We start from the raw sequence: 12,339 nt of genomic DNA on the forward strand, positions 1-12,339 counted from the left end.
ACGGACATTCTGGTCAAAAGTTGATCAAATCTGATTCACAATTAAAACCTGTCTTTTTGCACGAGTAACCCGAAAAGTCCAAAACCAAATCTTTTTGAATATTTCAGCGGTTAGTAACCTCATTACACGTGAGTTACCTATTTTCCAATCACTCTTCTTGATTCTATGCCGCTTCTTTACTTTTATGATTTTCTGGTTGAATCGGGCTCATTCTCGTCCTACATCAATATGTTAAACGAACAGTTCTAACTTGGAGATTAATTGGCGTATTGATTCAACTAATATATATATATACAGTCCGGCTACGGTGCGGACGTCGGTACCGTGGGACGGTACGGATTTCCCATTTTCCCCCACTTTCCAATCACATTTTCACATATTAACCATTCATTTTTAGGTCCTAATGTATAGATCACCTATGCAAAATTTCAGCCAATTTGGTGATCGTTAAGGCATCCAAAACTGCAAATTACAACAATGTACATGAACGGTTTCGGTTCGACAGATTCGGTTCGTTCGTGTAAATTGCAGTTTTGGATGCCTTAACAATCATCAAATTGGCTGAAATTTTGCAGAGATGATCTATACATTAGGACCTAAAAACTGAACGATTAATATCAAAATATGTGATCGGAAAGTGGGTGAAAACGGGAAATCCGTACCGAAATTTCGGTTCTGACGTCCGCACCTGAGAAAAATCCTATATATATATATATATATGGCGATATTACAAACGCTTGTGCTCAACTTGGCGAGCATCATGACTCTGATCCATACCTGCAGTCCAGTATTCCATAAGCCTCTTTTGTGTGACTATGATCCATCGAGCGGGGATATATGAATATGGATCCCTTCATGGCTTAACCAATTTCTATGATCGATTCTGTCACGCCCCGAATTTTGAATAATAAATTCAAATCCGAAACATGAATAATTACAATTACAAAATCCAAATCTCGAAACTTCGAGTTCATTATTACAATTCACTCTCACAAGCAATATTGTAAAGCTCAAATGAGCATAACACACCTCACAACGTACAATTGCTGTAAAACTCTAACAATTGCTCTAACCGCACGATCACCGTCCTGGTTCTCCTGTCCTGTAGGATTACCCGCTACACAATTTGAATAGTGTACCGGGAGTTGCAACAACACAAAACCCGGTAAGCTTTTTACAGCCAGTATGAGTAAACAAGAAGAACTGTTGATTTAATAAAATACATTTCCTTTAACTCAAGTATAGAAATGTAGAAACATCACAATTACAATGATCACCACAAAACCACTTCACTTTCTCACTCTCATATATATATAAATATATATATATATAAATATTATACACTTATGAGTCACTCCCCGTTACCCTCATAAGGTCACTCAACATTTGGCAGACAGACTAGAGCTCTAACTGATCGTTTCCACCTACCCGGCGCGAGGGCGTGGTTCACGATTTAATGCTATTAGTTTCCACCTACCCGGTACAAGGGCGTGGTTCACTAATAGATGCCATGGTCACCCCCGTGACCTATTGATCTCCACAGATCAATATATCTCAACAAATCAACAATTTATTGTTTCTCAACAATAAATTTAATACCTCTCACAATATTGTTGCTTTTCAACAATAAACTCAACACAACCATAACAGTACATAATATCTCACAATTTCAACAATACATATTATTTCACATAAATAATATATATATAGATAGACATTCACACAGGAATGCCCATTAATACCAACTATAGTTCATATGATTGCAACAAAATAAAGCAATTAATTGTATTGGGTTCGTAATATGAACCACGTGAGGTTTATTCACCTCTAATCCAGCTGCGTCTTCTTAACAGCTCCATTAACAATCTCACGAATCGTCCGCCAAATAAATCCATCGATCACCTAATCCAATAATGATCTTAACTTAGCCAACAACTCAAAAGCACACATATACGGAAACCCACGGTCGGATTCTAATTTTAATGATGATCCAACGGTCAGATCGAAATTATACGATGATCCAACGGTCGGATCTGAATTTAATGATGATCCAACGGTCGGATCCTCACGGATCGCCTTTAGGATCATCCTCCAAAATTATCACGAAGACTCAGATCTTCTTGAATCACTCTAACAAACATCTCCATAAAATTATATGAAAATCCGACGGTCAGATTCTCACGAATCGCCTTCCGAATCACTATTTCTCAATTATACGAAGATCCAACGGTCGGATCTTCGCCCGTGACCTCACAAAGTCACCGGGACAGTCATACGATCAACATATCCAAAATTGAAGCAAAACCGATGGTCAGATCTTCACAGATCGTAAACCGAAGATAAACGTAAAAACGTTAAATAGTAACGTCAAAACGTAAATCCACAATTTATCAACTTTTTCTAACATGACCATGTTATATATCAAAACGCTCGTATGGATGCATAGATCATCGCCTAGATAATGAAAACTCGAAATATGGTCTGATGCGCCGTCACAAGCGGTGGTCAGTGGGCGGTCAACGCGGCGGTCAACCACCTCAGATGGCAAAGTGACCAACTACAAACTGGTTCAAAATGAAAGGGTGGTCGACTTTCATACCTGGAGCTAAGTCTGGTTTGGCCTAGATCGTCCTAGATCAAGCGTTGAAGTTGGATTAATCTCGTGCGTCTGATCAGATTTCAGATTAAATCAGGGACGTCGAAAAAGTCAAACCATGATCTAGCGTTCTATACACAAAATCGTGATGAAAGGCTTACATGGGGATGATCAGCATGAAGAGGAGATCACGAAAATGGGAACGATCGGCCCATGCAACGCCGGAAAAGTGGTTTTCCGGTCGGGTCGGGTTCTAGCTTCGGGGGGGCTTCGATCCACTTCTGGGGGCAGCGGCGGAGCAAGATGACACCACCAGGCGACTGGGCGTGCGGCGGCGAGTTCGGGAGGCGCCGGGTCCTGAGCTGGAGGTGGCCGGAGGGTGGTGAAAAAGCCGGGTCGGGTCGAGCTCGACCCGCCGGGTCTGAGGGTTTTCGATCGAGAGAGAGAGAGAGTCCGGGGGACTATTCCGCAAAAACAGAAAAGTTTCGTCCTTAATGAATAAATCAGAAATTTTTCTTATTTATAGAAAATTCCCAATTTTCAAATATTCATAACTTAATCATACGAACTCCGAATAATGCGTTCCACATGTCCACGAACTCGTATCGACGAGCTCTACAACTTTCATGAAGGAAGTTTTCCCAAATTTTGAACGTATAAAAAGTCAACTTTGTTGACCCCCTAAAAACGTTCGTTTTCGAAAATTAAATCGTTCGAACTAATTCCACAACTTTTCCAAGCTTCGTACTCGCTCCTATTATCGTGAAATCATTTCTAAAAATCCACGGAATTTAATTTGGATTTTTTTCGGGGTATTACAATCTACCCTCCTTAAAGAAATTTCGTCCCGAAATTTAAGCGTAAGTCAATTCCTCTCGATTAAGGTTGACCTAACTATAGAATCTCCATCTTTTCCAAATCTGTAGTAATCTACAAAGCCTCAGCCCTTTGTATAAAAATACATTCCTATGGCCACTAAATCCTTTCATCACAAACGTAAACTCACAACACAACTGCTCAACATCACTCCACATCAATTACACAAAATCATCACATAGATCATCACTTAGATCTTCACAGAGATTATCTCATAGATCCTCACATAGATCTTCACCCTGTACTGGCATACAAGCACAGTAAACACTCCCACAAAGCGTTTCGCCTATTGTACTAGCATCACTCAAAACAAATCATCCCCAAAAGCACGCCAATAAAATATGTCACCCAGTGACGATGACTTGGGCTTGCTCAATCCTTGGCTAAGCATTAGGGCTGGCCAATTGGGCCGAAGAAATCGGACCATCCACATTTCGAACCGGCCCAAACCAATTTGGGTTTAACATTTGGGCCTACCATTCGGGCCGAACAATTGGGCTTACTATTTGGGCCTACAAATTGGGCCTAACATTTGGGCTTACTATTTGGGCCTACAAATTTTTAGCTCGGCTACGGTATGAAATTGTACATACCGTAGGTATACCGTATATACGTATGCATACCATACAGACTGTATATATGTATGCATACCGTACAACTGTATATACGTATGCATACCGTACAGACCGTATATACGTATGTATACCGTACATACCGTATATACGTCCGTATATCAAGCATATACGAGATCCAAAAATATTTGTAAGAGGTAAGGTTCGAACTCCCGACCTCGAACACGAAGGTTTTGCTCCCAACCACTGAAGCAAGAGCTGCCTTCATTAATATATGCTCACGTGTTATATTTATTATGTCATAAGCGACATAAATAAAATAACGGGGAAGGCAAGGTTCGAAACCTCAACCTGCTGCACAAAACTTTTGTCCCCAGCCACTGGAGCACAAGCTGTGCTTAATATAATGTGTACAAATTTTATACTTATTATGTCATAAACGAACATAATAAAAATAAACGAGAGGCGAGGTTCGAACCTCAGACCTCTTGTACACGAACTTTACACTCAACCACTCGAGCACGGCTGCTCACGTTATTATCCATACCAATCCTTTTATTTAAACCAACTGTTTCAACAATTCGGCCCAAAACATCCAAGACTGTTGCAGAAACCCAGCCCAACGTATCCAAAACTGTTACAGAAATCCGGCCCAACTCATCCAAAACTGTTTCAGAAACTCGGCCCATCATGTCCAAAACTGTTTCTGAAACTCGGCCCATCAGGCCTCCACCCACAGCTACAGTGATGCCTTGATCCAAGACAGGCCCAAGTACGGCCCACTTGTGTCACGGCTTATCCCTTCCGTGATTTACGGCAGTCAAATCTGCTTTCGGCTACAGCTGTCTGCCACAGCGCCTCGAGATTCCCTCGGTCCCCTTACACGCTCTCCACGCGCCAACAGCTTTTCCGGGTTTCGGGGCGACTTTAATCCAACGCGTGGATTCAAATTCTGAGATCGTTCATCCAACGGTGGAGATCTGCTCACCTTGTTCTATAAATAGGTGCATTCTGGAGACGCGACTGTTCACTCCAAAGGAAAAGAAATTTTCTTCCGAGCTCAAGCCTTTCTCTCTCAACTCTTCAGCCTTTCTCTTCTCAAATCCCCAGTTTTTCACTCTCAGATCTTCAATCTTTTCCTCCAAATCTTCAATCCTTCTTTCTCAGATCTTTTCTTCCATTTGAAGATTCGATCTCATCTTTCCTCTGAGAATCTCAGATCTCCAATCACCAGTTCAACAACTCCAATCCTTCTAACAAAATCTCCCTCAAACACTAAACCATGTATTCCTCGATTTTCACATCCTCTCACTCCATGACCCAAGAGCCACGAACTCTGCAACTAATGGAGCTCCAAACCCCGCAACAAATGGAACCACAACAACAGCAACCAACAGAGGAGGGAGGAAACACCCAAGCAGCTGGAAGTAGTGCCAACATGGATTTCTGGCGAAGCCGTACCAGGTGGATTCCTACTCCAGAACAAATAAGAATCCTCAAGGATCTTTACTACGTCAAGGGATTTAAGTGCCCAACTACAGAGCACATTCACGAGATCTGCCTCTAGCTGAACCAGTATGGACATGTTGAGGGTAAGAACATTTACTTTTGGTTCCAGAACGTCAGGGCTCGAGAGAAGCAGATGAATAGGTGTAAACAGGCTGCTCCAGTGCCCATGGAAACTAGTTCTCTTGGTACTGGTGGATCCATTGATCTCAATTTTGGGTCCACTGGTTCTACTGGTGCTGGTGGATCCATCGACATCAATTTTGGGCCAGCTGGTGGATCCATTGACATCAATTTTGGGTCCACTAGTTCTACTGATGATGGTAGATCCATTGATCTCAACTTTGGTTCCACCTATTCTACTGGTAATGAAGGATTTCTTGATTTAAATTTTGTTTCATATTCTTCCTCACACTTCAACACTAATACCAGTACAACTCTTTTGGCACAACAGGAGGACAAACATCCCTGCAACAACGAGGAGGAGATCACCAGGAGGTTCAAACTCTTCCTCTGTTCCCCGTGCACGGCGAGGACGTCTTTGGTAACCTGAAGGCTACTTCCGAGGAAGGTAGCGCTTTTGGTTACTATTCTGGTGGCTCAGGCGGTTACCACAGTGGCTCAAACGTTTCTCTTGAGCTCAGCCTAAATCCATCCGGAGCTGCTGACTAGGCTTAGTATAGCATAGTCCTCGTTTTTTTTTTTTTTTTTTTTTTTTTTTTTTTTTTTGTAATATAAAATCAATAAGATGGTGTGCATGTTTTCTTTTCTTTTTGTTTAACCAACAACAACACCAAGGATCGAACCTTGGTCACCCAATACTATTTTCAAAACCATAAACAACTCTACTGCACACTTCTTTCATAATGATGCAATAAAAACAATCACTCAAAAAGAATCCAACAATCAAATAAGTCGCATCGAGGTCTAGCTAGTATCCTCTGAGTCAAACCAAACACAAACAATTTCATCGATAGGATTAGGGATTTATAAAGCTAAACACGTCCTGAGTTAGCTAGGAAAAACCCACGTCTTTAGAGTTACTCTTACAACTCTTATAGAATCTCGATAATTCCATCTATCAATTGCTTCAACAAAAACTCACCACAATTCAATCCCTAACATTTAGCGATTCAGAAATCGAATCAAACTCCATATCACATAGTAATTCACTTGAACCACTATGGATACCTAACAAAGTCACTAAAATCAATATCTGAAATTGCGTTTAACTATATCACCTAAAATCAATCACCAAAGGCAAACCCTTGCCTGACTCTAACATGTCCTCCATGCTTCTTCCTGCACCATACATAGGCCTCAAAATTTAATTTCATTCACTTGAACAAAACTATATTCACAAGTCACGGTCAGGTCATCAACCCATGGTGTTCAAATGAATAAATTTCAAATTCAGTTTTCCTTGTGAATCGTAACGTATCGTTCCAAAATGATGCAAGCAACATCAACCACGTATATAAAACACATCTCGCGAACTCAATTCAAATTCCGAATCACCAAAACTACTACTAATTCCAATTCTACCGACAATCTTAATTCTGAAGGAATTATAGTACTCAACGGCAACCCAAAACAATGGTCTCTCATCTCTAACCATCGAGCACAAAATAAAATTCTTGTCTCGCACCTTAAACCCTGCTTAACAACTTACAAGCACAAGGAAGAAGTAACCGCAATAATTTCTTCCCTAACCTCAACCCTACTAACCAACTCCACAAGGACATCTCATTACAAAACAAGATATTTAATCCTTGATACGTACATCCCATCAAAAAACATTTGTATATCCAACTTAAGAAGGAAAAATCTCTATCAATTTATACTCGTATCCAACCTAGGTACGTGCATAGATCCACATCATGCCTTCAACCAAACACTTCAACAATTAAAAGAACCTCATTTCCATAAAACAATCCTCGTTGACTTAACAGAGTTGAATCAAGAGGTTCCTATTCCTCAAGGATTGTAACTCGCGGCCACTGAACTTATTCCCATACGAACCTACAAGAAAACTGTAAGGTTCTAAGTACAACCCCTTCGAATATCCATCACCTAAGGAGTATAGTATGCTTGGCTAATACTTGTATAACACTTAAAACACAGTATAAGTCAAATACAAATTCATATTAACCAAGTCAATACTATAGGGAAGGTATTCACGTTCCTAAAACGACCTAGCGGCCTAAACAACTCCCAACACTCACGCATACCCAATGACTTAGCCAATACCGAAGAGCACACGATGGGGATCCGCTGCAGACGGGCCATCACTCGGAAGGTATTGACACATCACCAAATATGCACCTTACGCTCTGATACCAAACTGTCACGCCCCGAATTTTGAATAATAAATTCAAATCCGAAACATGAATAATTACAATTACAAAATCCAAATCTCGAAACTTCGAGTTCATTATTACAATTCACTCTCACAAGCAATATTGTAAAGCTCAAATGAGCATAACACACCTCACAACGTACAATTGCTGTAAAACTCTAACAATTGCTCTAACCGCACGATCACCGTCCTGGTTCTCCTGTCCTGTAGGATTACCCGCTACACAATTTGAATAGTGTACCGGGAGTTGCAACAACACAAAACCCGGTAAGCTTTTTACAGCCAGTATGAGTAAACAAGAAGAACTGTTGATTTAATAAAATACATTTCCTTTAACTCAAGTATAGAAATGTAGAAACATCACAATTACAATGATCACCACAAAACCACTTCACTTTCTCACTCTCATATATATATAAATATATATATATATAAATATTATACACTTATGAGTCACTCCCCGTTACCCTCATAAGGTCACTCAACATTTGGCAGACAGACTAGAGCTCTAACTGATCGTTTCCACCTACCCGGCGCGAGGGCGTGGTTCACGATTTAATGCTATTAGTTTCCACCTACCCGGTACAAGGGCGTGGTTCACTAATAGATGCCATGGTCACCCCCGTGACCTATTGATCTCCACAGATCAATATATCTCAACAAATCAACAATTTATTGTTTCTCAACAATAAATTTAATACCTCTCACAATATTGTTGCTTTTCAACAATAAACTCAACACAACCATAACAGTACATAATATCTCACAATTTCAACAATACATATTATTTCACATAAATAATATATATATAGATAGACATTCACACAGGAATGCCCATTAATACCAACTATAGTTCATATGATTGCAACAAAATAAAGCAATTAATTGTATTGGGTTCGTAATATGAACCACGTGAGGTTTACTCACCTCTAATCCAGCTGCGTCTTCTTAACAGCTCCATTAACAATCTCACGAATCGTCCGCCAAATAAATCCATCGATCACCTAATCCAATAATGATCTTAACTTAGCCAACAACTCAAAAGCACACATATACGGAAACCCACGGTCGGATTCTAATTTTAATGATGATCCAACGGTCAGATCGAAATTATACGATGATCCAACGGTCGGATCTGAATTTAATGATGATCCAACGGTCGGATCCTCACGGATCGCCTTTAGGATCATCCTCCAAAATTATCACGAAGACTCAGATCTTCTTGAATCACTCTAACAAACATCTCCATAAAATTATATGAAAATCCGACGGTCAGATTCTCACGAATCGCCTTCCGAATCACTATTTCTCAATTATACGAAGATCCAACGGTCGGATCTTCGCCCGTGACCTCACAAAGTCACCGGGACAGTCATACGATCAACATATCCAAAATTGAAGCAAAACCGATGGTCAGATCTTCACAGATCGTAAACCGAAGATAAACGTAAAAACGTTAAATAGTAACGTCAAAACGTAAATCCACAATTTATCAACTTTTTCTAACATGACCATGTTATATATCAAAACGCTCGTATGGATGCATAGATCATCGCCTAGATAATGAAAACTCGAAATATGGTCTGATGCGCCGTCACAAGCGGTGGTCAGTGGGCGGTCAACGCGGCGGTCAACCACCTCAGATGGCAAAGTGACCAACTACAAACTGGTTCAAAATGAAAGGGTGGTCGACTTTCATACCTGGAGCTAAGTCTGGTTTGGCCTAGATCGTCCTAGATCAAGCGTTGAAGTTGGATTAATCTCGTGCGTCTGATCAGATTTCAGATTAAATCAGGGACGTCGAAAAAGTCAAACCATGATCTAGCGTTCTATACACAAAATCGTGATGAAAGGCTTACATGGGGATGATCAGCATGAAGAGGAGATCACGAAAATGGGAACGATCGGCCCATGCAACGCCGGAAAAGTGGTTTTCCGGTCGGGTCGGGTTCTAGCTTCGGGGGGGCTTCGATCCACTTCTGGGGACAGCAGCGGAGCAAGATGACACCACCAGGCGACTGGGCGTGCGGCGGCGAGTTCGGGAGGCGCCGGGTCCTGAGCTGGAGGTGGCCGGAGGGTGGTGAAAAAGCCGGGTCGGGTCGAGCTCGACCCGCCGGGTCTGAGGGTTTTCGATCGAGAGAGAGAGAGAGTCCGGGGGACTATTCCGCAAAAACAGAAAAGTTTCGTCCTTAATGAATAAATCAGAAATTTTTCCTATTTATAGAAAATTCCCAATTTTCAAATATTCATAACTTAATCATACGAACTCCGAATAATGCGTTCCACATGTCCACGAACTCGTATCGACGAGCTCTACAACTTTCATGAAGGAAGTTTTCCCAAATTTTGAACGTATAAAAAGTCAACTTTGTTGACCCCCTAAAAACGTTCGTTTTCGAAAATTAAATCGTTCGAACTAATTCCACAACTTTTCCAAGCTTCGTACTCGCTCCTATTATCGTGAAATCATTTCTAAAAATCCACGGAATTTAATTTGAATTTTTTTCGGGGTATTACAGATTCATGGGAACGCCTCAAAAGGAAAAGCTGCGGAATATATTGGATAGATAGATAGACATCGATTGGGAGAAAGGTATATATGATCACTCACTAGCAATTCCATTGATCTTTCCAAATATTCTCTACCATAAATCTATACATGTACCAATCCCACAAGTCGTCTAGGTTCATCCATCTTTCCTGCAACAACTATATCCCATACATTTTCCTCACAACTGAGAATCTTAAACACAACGAATAGAGAAGTACTAAAGATTGACCAGCAGCAGCTTAGCAGCCTTATCTTAATTAGCTATAAATTAATAGCAGACACATACAGTTGACATTTACTGAAGCAATTAGCACTGAAGGAGAGTTAAGAGACAAATATTGATCGAAGTATTTTCTAGTGGTCAAGGGAACTCTAGGGGACACCTGAAAATACTTTGATATATATATATATATATATATATATAAGCTTTCTCAAGAACGGATTTCCAGTTTTTTCTCACTTTTCGATCACACATTCACATCTTAATTGTTCATTTTTTAGGTCCTAATGTATAGATCACTTCTGCAAAATTTCAGCCAAATTGATGATCGTTAAGGCATCCAAAACTGCAATTTACACGAACAAACCGAATCTGTCGAACCGGAACCGTTCGTGTTCATTGTTGTAAATTGCAGTTTTGGATGCCTTAACGATCATCAATTTGGCTGAAATTTTGCAGAAGTGATCTATACATTAGGACCTAAAAACTGAACGGTTAAGATGTGAATATGTGATCGAAAAGTGAGAAAAAACTGGAAATCCGTTTCTAAGCTTAGGAACAGACATATGTTCCTGAGACGGACTATATATATATATATATATATATATATATATATATATATATATCCCAATGAAGTTTTTGGGGAAACTCCCGGTTACACTTGATAAATGTATTACCAAAGAACTAGTGTTGCCATGCACTCTTTGCTGTCTTGGTTTTATTTTTTGACAGGTTCTTTAGGTTTGGTTTGCTTAATTGTTGTTGGTCTCTCGATATTGGTTTTATTTTTTGACAGGTTCTTTAGGTTTGGTTTGACAGGTTCTTTAGGTTTGGTTTGCTTAATTGTTGTTGGTCTCTCGATATTGGTTTTATTTTTTGACAGGTTCTTTAGGTTTGGTTTGCTTAATTGTTGTTGGTCTCTCGATATTCAAAGTGATAAAGTAATCTGGGGTTCACATCCAAAATCAATTGGCAATGGATAGAGTGACCCAAACTCTTATAAGCTCATAGATAATGTTATATTTTTCCGATGTGGGAGTGTCATATTTTTCACATTCTCAACACGCCCCCGCACGTGTGGCGATTTCTCAAGCCATACACGTAGACAAGTTATATTGGGTGATGGTGAGCACGTGTGGTCATCGCTGAAACCAAACACGTGGGTAACCCGCTCTGATACCATGATAAAGTAATCTGGAGTTCACATCCAAAACCAATTGACAATGGATGGAGTGACACAAACCCTTATAAACCTATAAACAAAGTTATAATTTTCCAATGTGAAAGTTATATTTTATCACATTCTCAACCGAAAGTCGTGCTTGGACTTGGTATGGAGACATGATTGATTATTCCTTGAACGTCGATCAGATCCTCACAAATATTGAAGCCAAATCTTTGGCAGAAGAATGTCTGGATCGGAATTATATGAAGACGCGTACTTCTTACATGTAGAAGGTTGAATATCAATGTGACTAATGGAGTGAGATCTTAAGAATTATTCGTCTTTAACTGTCTCCCAATTGTATGCAGCTATATATCTAAGATCTTCACAACTCATACCGATCTATTAGAGTCTACTTAGGATATAATTCATAACTAGCATACACGCCCGCGCGTTGCTGCGGGATTTGGATCATATGTGATCTCTCGCAAAGA

The sequence above is a fragment of the Rosa rugosa genome, chromosome 5, assembly GCF_958449725.1.
Source record: "Rosa rugosa chromosome 5, drRosRugo1.1, whole genome shotgun sequence".
Classification (NCBI taxonomy): Eukaryota; Viridiplantae; Streptophyta; class Magnoliopsida; order Rosales; family Rosaceae; genus Rosa; species Rosa rugosa.